This window comes from Equus asinus, chromosome 21, assembly GCF_041296235.1.
Source record: "Equus asinus isolate D_3611 breed Donkey chromosome 21, EquAss-T2T_v2, whole genome shotgun sequence".
Taxonomy (NCBI): domain Eukaryota; kingdom Metazoa; phylum Chordata; class Mammalia; order Perissodactyla; family Equidae; genus Equus; species Equus asinus.
In genome coordinates this window covers 48,114,993-48,131,024 of record NC_091810.1, presented here as the reverse complement: position 1 = coordinate 48,131,024, position 16,032 = coordinate 48,114,993, and the positions used below count along the sequence as shown (strand labels likewise).

At 36.7% G+C, this 16,032-nt stretch overlaps 1 protein-coding gene across 13 annotated transcripts in view; it reads left to right on the top strand.

The window, feature by feature from the left end:
- The window catches only part of DOCK3 (dedicator of cytokinesis 3), a 438,078-nt gene that overhangs the window by 136,669 nt on the left and 285,377 nt on the right, over window positions 1-16,032 (top strand). The window lies entirely within an intron of this gene.

Here is a 16,032-nt window from a genome sequence, read left to right as displayed (position 1 = left end):
CACTGATAGTTAATAAACAACTTCTTAAGTTGGTAGTACTCTTAAATCATAATAAGTATATGAAATAGAAACACATTTTACAGATGGACTTCCTCTTAATCTCCTTAAATTTTCTTTACTCTCCATCAAGAAAACAATTTTGAAAAGTTACATAACTCAGGAGCACTTCTGATTAATATAAGAGAAGCCTTTGTTGGGGAGTGATATAGTTCCTATGTTAACTCATTAAAAATAACACGAATGATGTTATTTATTTATTTCATAGGAATGATGATATAACATATTCGAGTGCGTACGTTGTGCCTGTGCTTCATATTGTACATACATTATCTCATTCTAATTATCACTACAATTACTATAACTCTCTCATATTATTGATTGGAAACTGATCCTTAGAGAGAATAAGGAATGTGCCCGCAGTTAGTTAAGTAATAAATGCCCCGCCATAGCCCAAATCCAAGTTTGTTAGACTCCAGGGCTCTTAATAAGTACATTATTTTATCTTCTGAATTAAATCCTTTTAATACATCTAGCATACAATTTATTGTGATTTTAGTAGTTGCTTATTACCATCTTCTGCTATGGAAGTTGCATTAATTGGGGTGAAGATTATCTGGAATGACACCCCCTTAAAAATTAATAGTGTCTTAAACACAATAGACATTTATTTCTTTTTCAAGTAAGCACAAGCAGTCTGGATTCGGTATGGCAGCTCTGCAGTTGTCAAGACTCAGGCTCATTCTGCCTCTTGCTCTACTTTTTTCATTACAATGCTTCAGCCTTGTAGCCCAAAATGGCTGCTCTTGATAGCACACCTGCACTGCAGCTGTAGGATGGTGGAAGGGAAAGAAAAAGAGCACACTCCTTCCTTTTAAAAACTCTTCTTGCAAGTTGCACAAAATGTTTTCTGCCTACTTTCTTGTTGGTCAAAACTCAATCACAGGGTAACCTCTAGCTAAAACAGAGACTGAGAATTGATCTTTTTTCCAGATGGCCATATACTAACCGAAAATCAGCACTTCTGTTACTGTGGAAGAGGGAGGAGTGAATACTGAGGGGATCACTAGCAATCTCTGCCATAGCAATTGTGGAAATTGTTTGTGTGTAAAGTTCTAACGTATTTGTCTTCTTTTGCCAAATCTGTGAAATAGTGGAATTATGCGTTCACTATCACTTTAACATATTATTTATGTGGACAAGTGAATTTTAGGTAAAACATGAAAAAGTAGTGAAGTTGGTAGGAATCATTAGAATCACCCAAACTTCCCTTTAAAATGTTTTGATAACTTGATATACATTTGTGAAGATAAATATATTGTGCCTAAAGGTTAAAATTGTGCGAATATAATGTCTTCTTTTATAGTAGCTGATCCTCCTAAAAAATATTCTGGATAATTTGGAGCTGCTATTTGGTACATTAGGTTAGAACATTTAAATTTTGAAAAATCTTTTAGGGGTGCTTTGAGACTTACGTACTTACCAATTTTCTAGAGATACGCAAAAACTTGAAAGTTGGAGGCTGTATTGAAAAGACGACTACTGCCACCAATGATTTTTATGTTTTATACTCAGAGTTTGAAATTACCATTATAGTTTTGAAATTTACCCTTTGATGAATGGAGTGTTGTCTTTCTTTGCCATTTTAACAAATCACAGTCTTTCTGGTTAATTCTTTTTAACCTATTATTAATATGGCAAATGTCAAATGGTTGTTTTTATTCTATTATGCATGTAGGAGATCAGACATGCAGCCAATTAAATTAAAAACAAATGAATACAAGTCTTCTCCAAATGACTTTCTATTGGAAGAGAATAAACATCTGTTATATTACTAAACTCAGAGAGTTAAATATTCTTTTTTTTCTACTTCATTTCAAACCTTATAGTTATTTTCTTAATCTAACTTTACTAAGAGGCAATTAATTACATGGCTGTTCTTTGAGAAGGAGTATACTTAAGAGCCAGAATGATTCTAGGTTGACAACTTCTGAAGTCTAGTTTATTTCATTTTGAAAACAATTGGAAATTGATATAAATAAAAGACAAACAGTAAACTGTGAGAAACAAGTCTCAACATATGTGACTATAAAGATTAATACATTTCTCTGAAAGTGCATAAAAATCAATAAGAAAACCAGTAAAGACATCAATAGATAATCAGCAAAGGATACGAACAAGCCATTCATAAAACATTACATTAAGGAAATATTCAGTCTTAGTAATAATCAAAGAGAGGCAAATTAAATCAATAAAATAATAAATTCTCCTTCAAATTAACAGGTGAGAAGGTGGGACTTATCCTCTGCCGTTGAATTTCTACTGAAATGAATACCTCCATACTTGCTGGTAGATAATCCAGTTTGGTTAGCATATTTGAAAAACGATTTAGGAAAAGCCTTAAAATTCTTCAGACCTTAGTAATTCTAATTCTTGGAATTTGTTTTAAGATAATGTTAAGTATGGGAGGGGGTGAATTTCTATTTCATAACTATTTCCATTGAAGCATTATTTGCAATAGCAAAAATAAATTTATTTCGCTAAATGTGCCAACTATGGTCCAATTAAGACTTACATCTAAAGAGCCATTAGAAAAATTTAAATAGTGTGTTTTATAATAAAGTGAAAATTAATACACAAATTATATATAAAGCATATTCTCACCTGTATTCTGAAAACATATTTGGAAGAAAAATTAAGAAAATGCGCCAGGATATTAATGGACATTAATTGAAGGGTTAAGATGTTAGATGTCTTCTTTTTCTTACCTTTCTGTTTTCAAAATTTTGAATTGTGAATATATATTATTTTAATTGTTAGGAAAAAATAAAATAAAGTGTTCGTTAAAAAAATAATATTGTAAAATAGTACTACCAGTATTAAGTGAGTAAGATGTGTATACAAGAGTTTAAGGTAAGAGATTATACTACTTTATTTGCTATGTTTAGCTTTTATCACAGCATCAGCAAGTAAGTATTACTAGAGAAAGGGCTTTGGATCTGGTCTTTAATCTGAGTGTTTTACCTTCTATGTTGGGCTTGTTATTAGGTCTTAACTTTATAATACTCATTTCTAGCACAAAAAACTATTTCAGAGGATTGTTAGAGACTAAATAAAATTACATATAAAGCTTCAAACAATCAATGTTAATTGCATTATCCTGTTTTTGATATTAACTATATGTTTCTCCAGGTATGCATAACGATGTGTATTCTCTCATATAGGTGATATTTAGAATGATAGTAGTTTCATCACTTAAGAAGCTGCTTTATAAAAGAGAGAAATAGATTCAATGAAGTGACCTTCATTTGTATAATGGGATATTTGATAAGAGTGTATGTATACTTGAGCTAGGAGAGGAAACCCCCATCGTTCAGAAGCAGTTAAAACCATAATCTCCCCATCTACTAATCCTATTTTGATTTGAAAAAGATTATCTGAGAACCATCATTTGTGGAAAATGACATCATTACTCATTCCTGTCAAAAAGATTTCAAATTTTAGATATTTATACTACAAGTGCTTGTTTTTTTAACCAAAAGCACATTATAAATCACACACAGAAGGTATCTTCCTCCTTTTGCTAAGATAACAATTGAGGCCAATTATTAATAAAGCTAGAAGATTAATTTTTACTCAGAATTATCCTTATTCTTCATTTTTAGAGTTATCACAGCAATGAGAAAAATAGAATTTTCCAACAACTAAGAAATCTTCATCAAAAATCTGTGTAATTGTTTGCATTTTCCATAAGAGGGTTTAACATCCAATTATAGTGTCTATTAATATGACACTATAAATAGTAAAGGTATGTATGTGTACTGGTATTAATTTCTGACTATAAATTTTCCCTCAAGTGTGTAACTGAAGCATTTTATAATTGTAGCTAAATTGTTTCCATCATTTGTACTATTTTAGGGTGACGTAGTATTAGAATTTTTGCTTTCCTGTTGAAAACTCACCTTTAGTTAAGCAGAGATCTTTGATAAAGTTTACCTTGTAGTTTGCTTTTCCTTTGTGATGGAATATAGCTTAGTGGAGCAATATTTTCATGTTGGGAACATATCAAACACATTTCTACTAGAACATAGTTACTGAAGATGATATGCTTTGTAACAATTCTACTTTGTATTGCTGTGAGAAGTTATTTTTTCAGGAATCCCTAAGGAATGAACAATTTCTAGATTTTACTGGAACTAAGGCACAGTTCTCTAAATTCTGCGGTATAGTGTCTTTTTAATCTTTGGAAGATTGAATTTTTAATTGGAAGGTGGCATGTCATATTGGGGCCCCACCTCAAGAATAGAAGATATAAAATTTATTTTTATGGTCATCCCAAGAATATTGATTTGCCAAACATTGAGAACGTATTTGCTTACGTCATCGTATATTTAGGGTGCATATAAGAGGAATTCAGCAGAGGGACGTCATATAGTGCCTAAGTGCATGGGCTCTGGAAAGAGACTTTCTGAGTTCAGATTCTGATGAGTTCAAATACAGCTTGCTAGCTGCATGATTTTGTGCCTCTTGGTTTCCTCCTAGGAGATAATAATGGTATCTCCTAGGATTATCATGTCATTTAAAATAGAAAAAGCTTAGAATAGTGCCTGGCACATCTTAAGTGTTTAATTAATTGCTTACTCCTTATTTCATTTTTGTTGTTATTTAATAGGAATGGTATTTACTATTGTAGTAGTCTATTTCTCAAGCAAGTTTTCTACCTCTGTTAGTCCTATTTTCCAGATATATTCAGATATATCCTAGCTTCCTGTTTCACCCTACCCTACTTTTTTTTTTTTTTTTTTTGCCAAGGAAGAGTAGCCCTGAGCTAACATCTGTTGCTAATCTTCCTCTTTTTTGCTTGATGAAGATTAGCCCTAAGCTAACATCTGTGCCAGTCTTCTTCCACTTTTTATATGTGGGTTGCTGCCTCAGCATGGCTGACAAGTGGTGTAGGTCCGCACCCAAGATCTGAACCTGCAAACCTGGGCTACTGAAGTGGAGTGTGCTGAACTTAACCACTACACTGCAGGGCTGGCCCCTAAAATTTTTAATCTTTAGGAGGGCAAGCCTTTTTTCTTGCTACATTTTAAAATATTTTGTACATAACAAAATGATAGTTCTAAAGGGTTTTCTCTCAAAATATATTCTGTAAATCAGTATTTTAGTGATTTAAGGCTGGTTCTTTTTTTCAGTTGAGGATAACTTTTAGTGTATTTTATTTTAGCTAGGTTTGAAATCTGAAAGAATATTTTGGCAGATATCCTTGTAGCTATCTAGTATCCAGATTCCTCTTCTTCCTTATTAAAAGAGGTCCAAACTATTTAGATTGGCAGTGTGTACAGCTAAAGTATCCATCTTTCCAGACTCCCTTCAAACTGGGGGAGGCTGTGTGATGTATTTCTGACCATGAGCTATAAGCAGAAGTTTCTACAAGGACATTCTGGAAAAGCCATTGTTTTTCTTGTAACAAGTGACTTTACTACATTGGCCTATGGTGGAGCTGCCATCTTATTACCAGAGATGATGATTATGAAGTTAAAAATCACCTTCCAAGGGTTACAGAGCACAAAGATGGAAAATGTCTAAGATATTGCTGATATTGTAGAATCACTGTAAAAGCCCTGGATTTATTTACTTCTGAACTTTTTCTCATGTGAAAAAATAATCCTCCTCTATTTAGTTAAACCCTTTTATCAGATTTGTTAAATGCAGCCAAACACAAACCTAATTGATTTATGAGATGTCACTGAAGGAATGGGGAATTGACTCATTAAATGATTGATTCCCAATATTTTTAATTTACTAATTTTGTTTTTCTGTAAAATAGTGGACTTACCTTCGCTACTGTCTGTATCCATTGAAATGGAGAGGAATTGATTTTTAAATTACTTATATGAAAACATATATATATGTATATTTTTTTAAAGATTGGCACCTGAGCTAACAACTGTTACCAATCTTCTTTTTTTTTCTTTCTGCTTTTTCTCCCCAAATCCCCCCAATGCATAGTTGTATATTTTAGTTGTGGGTCCTTCTAGTTGTGGCATGTGGGACACATCCTCAGCGTGGCCTGATGAGGAGTGCCATGTCTGTGCCCAGGATCCGAACCAGCGAAGCCCTGGGCTGCCACAGCGGAGTGCATGAACTTAACCACTCGGCCATGGGGCCGGCCCCAAAACATATATTTTTAAATTTACTTTTTCTTTCAAGTTGAAATTTCAGTGATTTGATTATTTTAATCTTATAATATAATATATAGCTTTTATACCAGACGTACTCAACTTAGATTAATTTGAAAACTTATAGTCTCCATGAAGACATGATAACTAAGTAAAAGATAAACTAAGTAGTTGATATTTCATTTTATAATGCTGCTTTTCTTATATGGCTAAATTTTCTTTGTGAAGTAAATTTTCCTTTCAGTGTTCTTATTGAAAGTATTTGCAGAAGAAATGATTTACCAGGGTTCTTAGATTACTTTTGTATCATCATTGGGGAATTGTTAGAATAGTTGTATGGGAACAAAATGTTAAAATTGGACTGTTTATATCTTACATAGACTTATATCCTATTTTGAGCCCCAGAACTAACCCTACTACTACCCATGTGCAAGATATGCCAGGAAACTGTGAAGCATGTTTGGCTAGCATTAGGTCAATTTTATGAAATATGTTCAAAACCTTTCCACTAAAAACAACAAAACATTACTGAATGAAATTAAAGAAGACCTAGATAAATGGAGAGAAAAATCATTATAATGGTGTATTACCATTGGTTGCTCTAATGTTGAGTGCATATATGTTTATGGTTGTTGTTTATTCTTGATGAATTGACCCCTTTATCATTATATAATTACCTTCTTTGTTTCTGTTACAGTTTTTGACTTTATATAAAGTCCATTTTGTCTGATATAAAAATAGCTACCTCTGCATCTTTTCATTTTCATTTGTGTAGAATATCTTTTTCCATCCTTTTACTTTCAGCCTATGTGTGTCCTCAAAGCTGACGTGAGTGTGTTATAGGTAGCATATTCTTGGATCTTGTTTTTTATCCACTTAGCCATTCTGTGTCTTTTGATTGGAGAATTTAATTGATTTAAATTTAAAGTAATTATTGATAGGTAAGGATTTACTGTTGCCATTTAAAAAATTGTTTTCTGGCTCTTTTGTAGTTCCTTTCTTCCTTTCTTCCTCTCTTGGTCTCTTGTTGTGTTCCTTTGTGATTTGATATTTTGTAGTAGTATACTTTGATTCCTTTTTCTTTCTCTTTTGTGTATCTTTTGTGTAACCTACCTACTGTAGGGTTTTGCTTTGTGGTGCCATGAGGCTTACGTAAAATATGGATATAACAATCTATTTTAAGCTGATAACTTAACTTTAATCAGACAAAAACTCTACACTTCAAATTCTCTCCCCATATTCTAGGTTATTGATGTCACAAGTTTATCTTTTATATATGATGTATCCATTGACACATTATTTTAGCTATAATTATATTTAAAACTTTTGTCTTTTAACTTTTATACAAGAGTTAAAAGTGATTTACATACCACTGATACCGTCTTAGCATATTCTGAATTTGACTATGTTGTTACCTTTACCGGTGTGTTCTGTAATTTCATATGTTTTAATTTTGTTAGTATTCTTTTGTTTCAACTTGAAGAACTCCCTTTAGCATTTCTTGTAAGGCAGGTCTAGTGGTGATGAACTCCCACAGCTTTTGTTTATGTGGGAAAGTCTTTATTGCTCCTTCATTTTTGAAGGGCAACTTTCTCAGGAAAAATATTCTTGGTTGACAGTTTTTTTCTTTCAGCACTTTGAATATATTAGCCCATTATCTGTTGGCCTGCAAAGTTTCTGCTGAGAAATCCACTGATAGCCTTATGGAGGTTCCCTTGTATGTGACTAATGTTTTTCTCTTGCTACTTTTAAAATTTTCTCTTTGTGTTCAATTTTAGACAGTTTTATTATAATATGCCTTGGACAACATCTTTTTGGGTTGAAACTTATTGGGTGACTGGCTTCTTCAGGGAAAGCCATTCCAGAGATTCTGGGTGGGCTCTCTGGTGGCAGACTTGCTCTTGAAGTCCTTGGGCAGGCAGGCATAGTTCCTGGGTCAGCTTGTAGGCAGACCTGGTGCTTGAGTCCACAGGGGCTGGCCTAGTGCATGGGTGCATAGGAGCAGGCTGGAACCTGGGTCCACTGGGGCAGGCCTGGCACCTATGTCTGCAGTGGTGGGTATGGGACCTGGGTTTGAGTGGTGGGCTTGAATCTTGGTTCCATGGCAGCCAACAAGGTGCTGAGCACAACTGGGGTAGGCCTGGTGACTGTGTCCATGGGGGCAGGCCTAGCATCTGGGTCCATGAGGGCCAGCTTGGATCCTATGTCCGTGGGTGTGGGCCTGGAGCATGTCTCCTTAGGGGTTGGCCGAAAGCCTGGATCCACAAAGGCTGACCTGGTGCTGCAGTGGGCCTTGAGCCTGAATCTGTACAGGCTTATCTGGGACTGGGGTTGGCTTAGTACCTAGATCCACATGGATGGGTCTGGTTGTGAGTCTGCAGGGGCCAGCCTGGCACTGGGGTCCACTGTGGGCAGGCCTGGTGCCTGGGAGCACAGAGGCAAGCCTAGTGTCTGGGACTGCCTGAATCCATAGGGGTGGGCCTGGATCCCTGGGTTTGTGAAGACTGGTGTGGTGTTGTAATGGACCTAGAGCCCTAGTCTGTGGGGGCAGTCCTGGAGCGTGGATCTGGAGTTACTGGCCTGGTGTCACCTGAGTTCAACAGAGTGTGCCTGTACCCTGATTACACTGGACCCTGGGGCCACAGAGGCCAGTCTGGAGCTGGTCTCCAGTCTGTCATGGTGTCGGGGTGGGCTTGGAGCTTTAGGCTGTGTGAGGTAGTCTGGATGCTGGTGCCATGTAGGCCAGCTTGGAGCTAGGGTGGGCCAGGAGCCTGGGTCTGTGGGTGCTAACTTGGAGGTTGGGCCCATGGGAGGGCTGGACCTGGGTTGGTGCAGGATTGAGCCTGGAATCTAGGTCCGTGGGGGTCAGCTTGGTGCAGGTTGGGGCTGGCAGTCTGGGTTTGTGGAGAAGGCCTAGAGACCAGATCTGCAGGAGCTGGCATGGTACAGGGGCAGGCTGGGAGCCTTGGTTCGTGGGTACCCACCTGGAGGTTGCGTCCCCTGGAGGCGTCCCCAGCCTGATGCTTGGTCCATGGGAGCCAGCGTGGTGCTAGGGTGAGCCTGGAGCCTGGGACTGTGGGAGTCTGCCTGGAATCTAGGTCATGGGGTTCAGTTGGCACTGGTGTTGGCCTTGTGCTGGTGTCTGCGGTGGAGTTAAGGTGCTCACTTCGCTCTCCTTCCCTTATGGAAAGGGTATCTCTCTCTGCACTGGGCTGCCTGGGCTTTTCGGAAGAGTGACAGGAGTAAGGTGAAACTCTTTCCTACTCTCTTCAGTGTATCTTTTGTTCTTTCTGTGCTCCACCCATGTGCTGTAATCCCTCACCTGGAATCTTTAGCTCTCGTGAAGGTATTTTCATGCATAGAAAGTTGTTCAAATTGATGTTTCTGTGAGGGGACAAGTGCTGGAAAGTCCTATACCACCATCTTGCTGATGTCATTTAATTTTTGACAAAGGTGACAAGGCAGTTAAAAGAGGAAAAGGAAAGTCATTTTAACAAGTGAGGACAAATGGATATCCATATGTGGGGAAAGATGAGCATTGACCCTTACCTCATACCCTACAGTAGACCCAAATATAAAAGCTAAAACTATAAAACTTCACAATGAAAACATAAGAGAAAATCTTAGCAACGTAGGGATAGTCTGGATTTCATAGGACATTAAAAGCACACACCATAAATGAAAAAACTGACATATCACACATTGTCAAAATTAAAAACTTTTGTTCTTTGGAATGCACTGTGAATAAAATGAAAGGTAAGTACAGACTGGGAGAAAGAATTTGTTACATATTTCTGACAAGGGAATTACATCCTGAAAAAAGAACTCTTACAACTTAATAAACCCAACCAAAAAGGGGGAAGCATTTAAATAGACAATTCAGAGATGAAGAAGTATGAATGGCCAGTAAACAGTGAAAAGATCATGAGGGAAATGCCAATTAAAACTTCAATGAGATATCGCTATGGATCTATTAGAATGGCTAAAATTAAAAAGACTTAGTGTCAAGTGTGGACAAGGATGTGGAGCAACTGCAACTTTTATACACTGTTGGTGGGAAGGTAAAATAGTGCAACTTTTGGAAAATGATATGACAGTTTCTTATGCAGTTAGATATATACATCTACCCAAGGGAAATGAAAACATATATTATCACAGAGACTTGTATACAAATGTATATTTATGGCTTTATTTGTAATAGTTAATACTGTAGACGTCTCAAATGTCTGTAAATAGAAGAATAATCAAATTTTGGTATATCCATATAAATGAATACCAAGCAATAAAAATAAATGAACCCCTCATAGATGTAACATTGATGGATCTTAAAAACATGCTGAGGGACCGGCCCCATGGCTGAGTGGTTAAGTTCGTGTGCTCTGCCTTGGTGGCCCAGGGTTCCGCTGGTTTGGATCCTGGGCGCGGACATGGCACTAATCATTAGGCCATGCTGAGGCGGCGTCCCACATGCAACAATAGAAGGACCCACAACTAAAATACAACTATGTACTGGGGGGATTTGGGGAGAAAAAGCAAAAAAACTAAAAATTGGCAACAGTTGTTAGCACAGGTGGCAATGTTTAAAAAAAACCATACTAAATAAAAGGAGATAGAGTACATACTCTGTGATTTCATTAATAAGTTCTAGGACAGATAAAACTAATGTTTATTCATAGAAAGCAAATCAGTGATTGGGGCTGGATGTGAAGCTGGGCCTAAATGCAAAGATAGGGTATAAAACTTTGGAGGATGAGGAAAATGTCTGTCTTGATTCTTGTAGCAGTTGCATGGTATATAGATTTTGTAAAACTCATTAAATTGTACAGTTAGAATAGGTATAGTTTATTATACGTAAATTAAACTTCAAAAAAGATTTTTTAAAAGAAAAAGACGTATTGAAATACTCTATCGTGAAAAAACCAATTTCTAAGCAAAAGGAGTAGATGTTTGAGTTGGTCAGTTTCTCTAGTCAGCATTGCAGTTTATTCAATTAATGCCATCACTTAGGTTACAACTGAATATAGTTCTAGCCTGGGAACTATTTTATTTAGAATAAACGTGCGTGTCATATCCCAAACATTGAATATTCTTTTTACTGTTAGAAATTTTGAGAGTAATTGTGTTTCTACCATCAGGGGATCATCCCATCCATGTACCTTTTTCTGAGTCATAAAGCAACCTACTTATTTTGGTGACTTTCACTCTGAATGAGCACCTGTTTTCCTGTTGTGGTTTTACATTTGTAATTTAGCACACATGAATTTGTATATCTCATGTACACAGCATAAATAACAACAGCAACAACAGTCCAAGCACCTACTACTCACCTTAGGGAATAGAACCAATCTGAAAATCTTTCAAGCCCCTTTTGTACTCCTCTGTGATCACACTCCCTTCTTGCCCTGCACAGTTAATGACTGTTCTGCATTTTGTATTAATTTCCCTCTCTGTTTCTTTATAAATATATATCAACAATATTTTTGTTATCGTTAGTGCCATTGAGTGAATTCTGACTCCTAGCAACCCTTTGTACAGCAGAGCAGAACCCTGCCTGGTCTTTTTGCGCCATCCTCTCACCTTCCAGTGCTATATCAGACAGTGCTCTGCTCCTATTCATAGGATTTTCATGGCCTATTGTCTTTTTCTTTTCTTTTCTTTTTTTGAGGAAGATTAGCCTTTAGCTGACTTCTGTCGCCAATCCTCCTCTTTTTTTTTTGTTGAGGAAGACTGGCCCTGAGCTAACATTCATGCCCATCTTCCTCTCCTTTATATGTGGGACGCCTACCACAGCATGGCTTGCCAAGCAGTGCCAGGTCTGCACCCGGGATCAGAACTGGCGAACCCTGGGCCACGGAAGTGGAACATGTGAACTTAATCCCTGCGCCACCGGGCCGGCCCCCTTCGTGGCCTATTTTCTTGAGAGGTGGGTGGCCAGGTCCTTCTTCTTAGTCTGTATTAGTCTGGAAGCTCCACTGAAACCTGTCTTCACCAAGGTTGACCCTGCTGGTATTTGAAATACCAGTGGCATAACCTGCAGCATCACAGCAACACACAGCCAGCACAGTATGACAACCAAAGGAAGGGTGGTATGATTCCCTGACAGGGAAATGAACCTGGGCCAAGGCAGTGAAAGCACCACATCTTAACCACTAAACCACCAGGGCTGGCTATAAATCATATATATCATAAATATCATACATATAAATATATATATTTCCATATATATAGAATAATAAGTATGAATCTTAAATATATTTGTTTGGGTATTTATATGGATATAATTACTCTGTACGTATTTTTCTACAGCTTCCTTTTACTTTATCCCAAAATTGTTTGTAGACTTATTCATGTTGTTGTATTAGTAGTTCATTTCATGATTATATAGTATTCCATATGGTTATACCATATTTATCCATTCTACTGTTGGTTGACATTTTTTTGCCCATGTTCAGGAGAGACTGTGTATAATTTCCCTTTCTCCAATGAACTTTTCTGATTTTGATATCAAGATTATACTAACCTCATAAAATGAATTGGAGAGTTTTCTCACTTTTTCTATCTTCTAAAAGAGTTTGTATAACATTGTGAATACCTGTTCCTTGAATATTTGGTAGAACTCACCTTTAAACTATCTAGGATTGTGTTTTCTTCATGAGATAATTTTTTTAAATTAATGATTTCATTTCTCTAATGGTTTTGGAATCATTTGGGAGTTTTTGGTCAAGTTTGAAAATTTCTTTGTTCTAAGAATTTTTTACCTCATTTGAGTTTTTAATGGTAAAGACATAAAATTGCCTTCTTGGAGTTCCGTAGTTATTTCCTGTTTTCATTTCTAGTATTGTTTATTTGTGCCACCTTATTCATCTCACTCAGACTTGCTAGAGGTTTATCTATTTTAGTAGACTGTTCAGGTAATGTTTTGGCTTTGCTGATCCTCAATTATAGTTTCATTTTCTATTTATTTAATTTGTGTTCTTATTTTTATTTCCTTCTACATTTTTTTGTGAGTCTATCCAGATTTTCTTTTCCCACCTTATAAAGTTGTATACTTAGCTCATTTTTTTTTTTTTGGAAGATTGGCACCTGAGCTAACATCTGTTTCCAGTCTTTTTTTTCTTCTTCTTCTTCTTTTTATCCACAAAGCCCCCCCAGTACACAGTTGTCTGTTCTAGTTGCAGGTCCCTCTGGTTGTGCCTGTGGGATGCTGCCTCAGCATGGCTTGATGAGCGGTGCCATGTCCATGCCCAGGATCTGAACCAGTGAAACTCTGGGCTGCTGAAGCAGAGTGTTTGAACTTAACCACTTGGTCATGGGGCTGGCCCCCTCATTTGTTTTTAATTTTTTCTTCAGACATGTCTAATCTGCTGTTCAACCATCTATGAGTTCATATTTCATTGATTACATTTTTCATTTCTGGAAATTCTATTTGGTTATTTTTTAAGTCTGCCTGGTTAATTTTGACAGTCTTTTCTTCCTGTTATGTACTATCCTCATTTATTTCTTTAAACATATTGTATATAGCCTTTTCATATTCTCTGTCTTATCATTTCAATCTTCAGTTTTTGTTGTTCTGATTCAATTGCCTTTTTGTTTCCCCCTGGGGAAGATTCACCCTGAGCTAACATCTATTGCCAATCTTCCTCTTTTTTTTTTTTGCTTGAGGAAGATTAGCTCTGAGGCAACATCTGTGCCATTCTTCCTCTGTTTTGTATATGGGTCCCTGCCACACCATGGCTGACAGGTGGAATAGATCTGTGCCCAGGATCCGAACCTGCAAACCTGGGCTGCTGAAGCAGAGTGCACAGAACTTTAACCATTAGGCCATGGCCCCTCAATTGTCTTTTTATTTTCTAACTCTTGTTCATATTAGCTTGTTTTAATTCTGTTATTGGTGTTTTTTTATTTTTAGCTGATGTTTTTTGGAACTCTAACTGTAGGATTTCCTTAAAGCTTGGGTTAAAACATTTCTCAGAGAGGATTTCCATTTGATTTTGCCGGGTTCTTGGGGTGTTACCTATCTGGAGAAACATTAACATTTAGATTGAGGTTTCTTAGGCTATAACAGTAGTGTGGATTCCCTCCTCAGACCTCTGGGAGTGCTTATTTGCAATTACTGTTTCCTTTTGCTCCTCACCCCACCCGCAGCCAAGGCTGAGACACATACCTAGTCTCAGTGTCTCTCTGTGCTTGGTGGGATTTTTTTTCTCCTAATTCATTCACTGAGGGTATCTGCCTTGTAGAATTCTAGCCTTCCAGCCTAGCTCTGGCCTAAGATACTTGGCTAAAACCCAGGGATTGGCAGGTGCCCAGAGGGCAAGTGCAGATGCAGCAGCAAATGCTCCTTATTGTGATGTTATAGTAGTTTCTGGCCTTCCTTTCCTATCCATTCAACCATATAGTAGATATTTTGCTTTCATTTTGATGTTATCCTTCAATTATAGATTTCATTTTATGTGAAGGGGTTATCTGATTTATGATATTCCCACATTTTAGGATAAGTGTTCTATGTTCTTGAAAGCTTCTGTTTCTTTTTAAAAACAATTCTCTCCAAGAGTTTTCTTCCTTTAATAAAAGATGGCCATCATTTATTGATGGTCTGCTATGGTTGCAGTGCTGTTTATACAGTTATAAGCATTTTGTACTCACAGCAGCCTTGTGAGATGGCATTCATATTCTCACTTCATACTGTGATGAATCACACAGCTAAGAAGTGACTGAGGTGACTTGGTAACACACTACCTCCCTCTTTCTTCCTCTTCCCTGGGCCTGATTTTACTGGATAGGAATTGATGGGTGAATAAATCTGAGTTATTCTTTTTGCCTTAAACCTTGTCTCCAGCCAAATCCCAGAAAGATTCACCATATTGCTACATTAACTAATCCTCATTACTTCTCCATATTCGGCTTCATGTGAGTTCACAAATGGAAAGCCAGTATCTTCTTCCCATATGAATTCTTTATGGACTAAATAATGGCTTTTCTTTAAACCCATTTAGAGATAGTGTCAGAGTAAGAATGTTATTGAAATCTTGATCCACTGGCTTGATAAATCTTGATCTATGTCAATAGGACAATGGATGTAAAAGATGTATGATTTTGTCTAATTTGCTGTTAGAGCTTTTCCTTCATTCTTATTAGGATCACTAAGACTATTTGGGTTGTCAGATAATTCTCTAATAGTTATCCATAATTTTAGTAAGAGTGTTTTAGACTATTGTCCTGTTTTAAAACAATCTTGAGAGAGAACACTGTTCATAAAAACTGTAAGAGGAGATTATGCAATTCAAAAATAAGACCAAAAAAATGGTACCTGTGATCTCACTATGCTATGATGACATAAGGTACTTGATTTAATTTTTCTTACCCTTTGATACTGTTATGAACTGTGGCAGTTATATCACAATGTTCATTTCCAACGTTCTGTAAAAATGAATTTTCAGTGAGAAATGGCATCCTCCTGTTTAAATGTAGCTCGAGCTGAGTTATTAGGCTTCTTTTAAGTGCACTTTCAATAGAAATGTATTTAATATTTCAGATAAACAGTGACGAATTGGCTGGGGAGCTTGAGTTCTCTCAGAGGCAGCCCCAGCAGAATTGCATGTCATCTTACATTTGTGTGCAGAGCATTGGGTGAGCAAATTATACCCAAAGACGTTCTTTTGATGAGACACAACCAGCTCTGAGGCTTGCTTTGTAAATTTGAGTTATGCCAGAAACATATTTAAAAAGCTTAAAGTATTATAACATTTTCCTAATTTCCAGGAAATGTTTTTGCCTTATGAGGAGCTGAAAGTGATTGTTTCAGGTGTGAAATGTTGTAAAGCTATGGATCAGGAACATGCAGGAACACAGC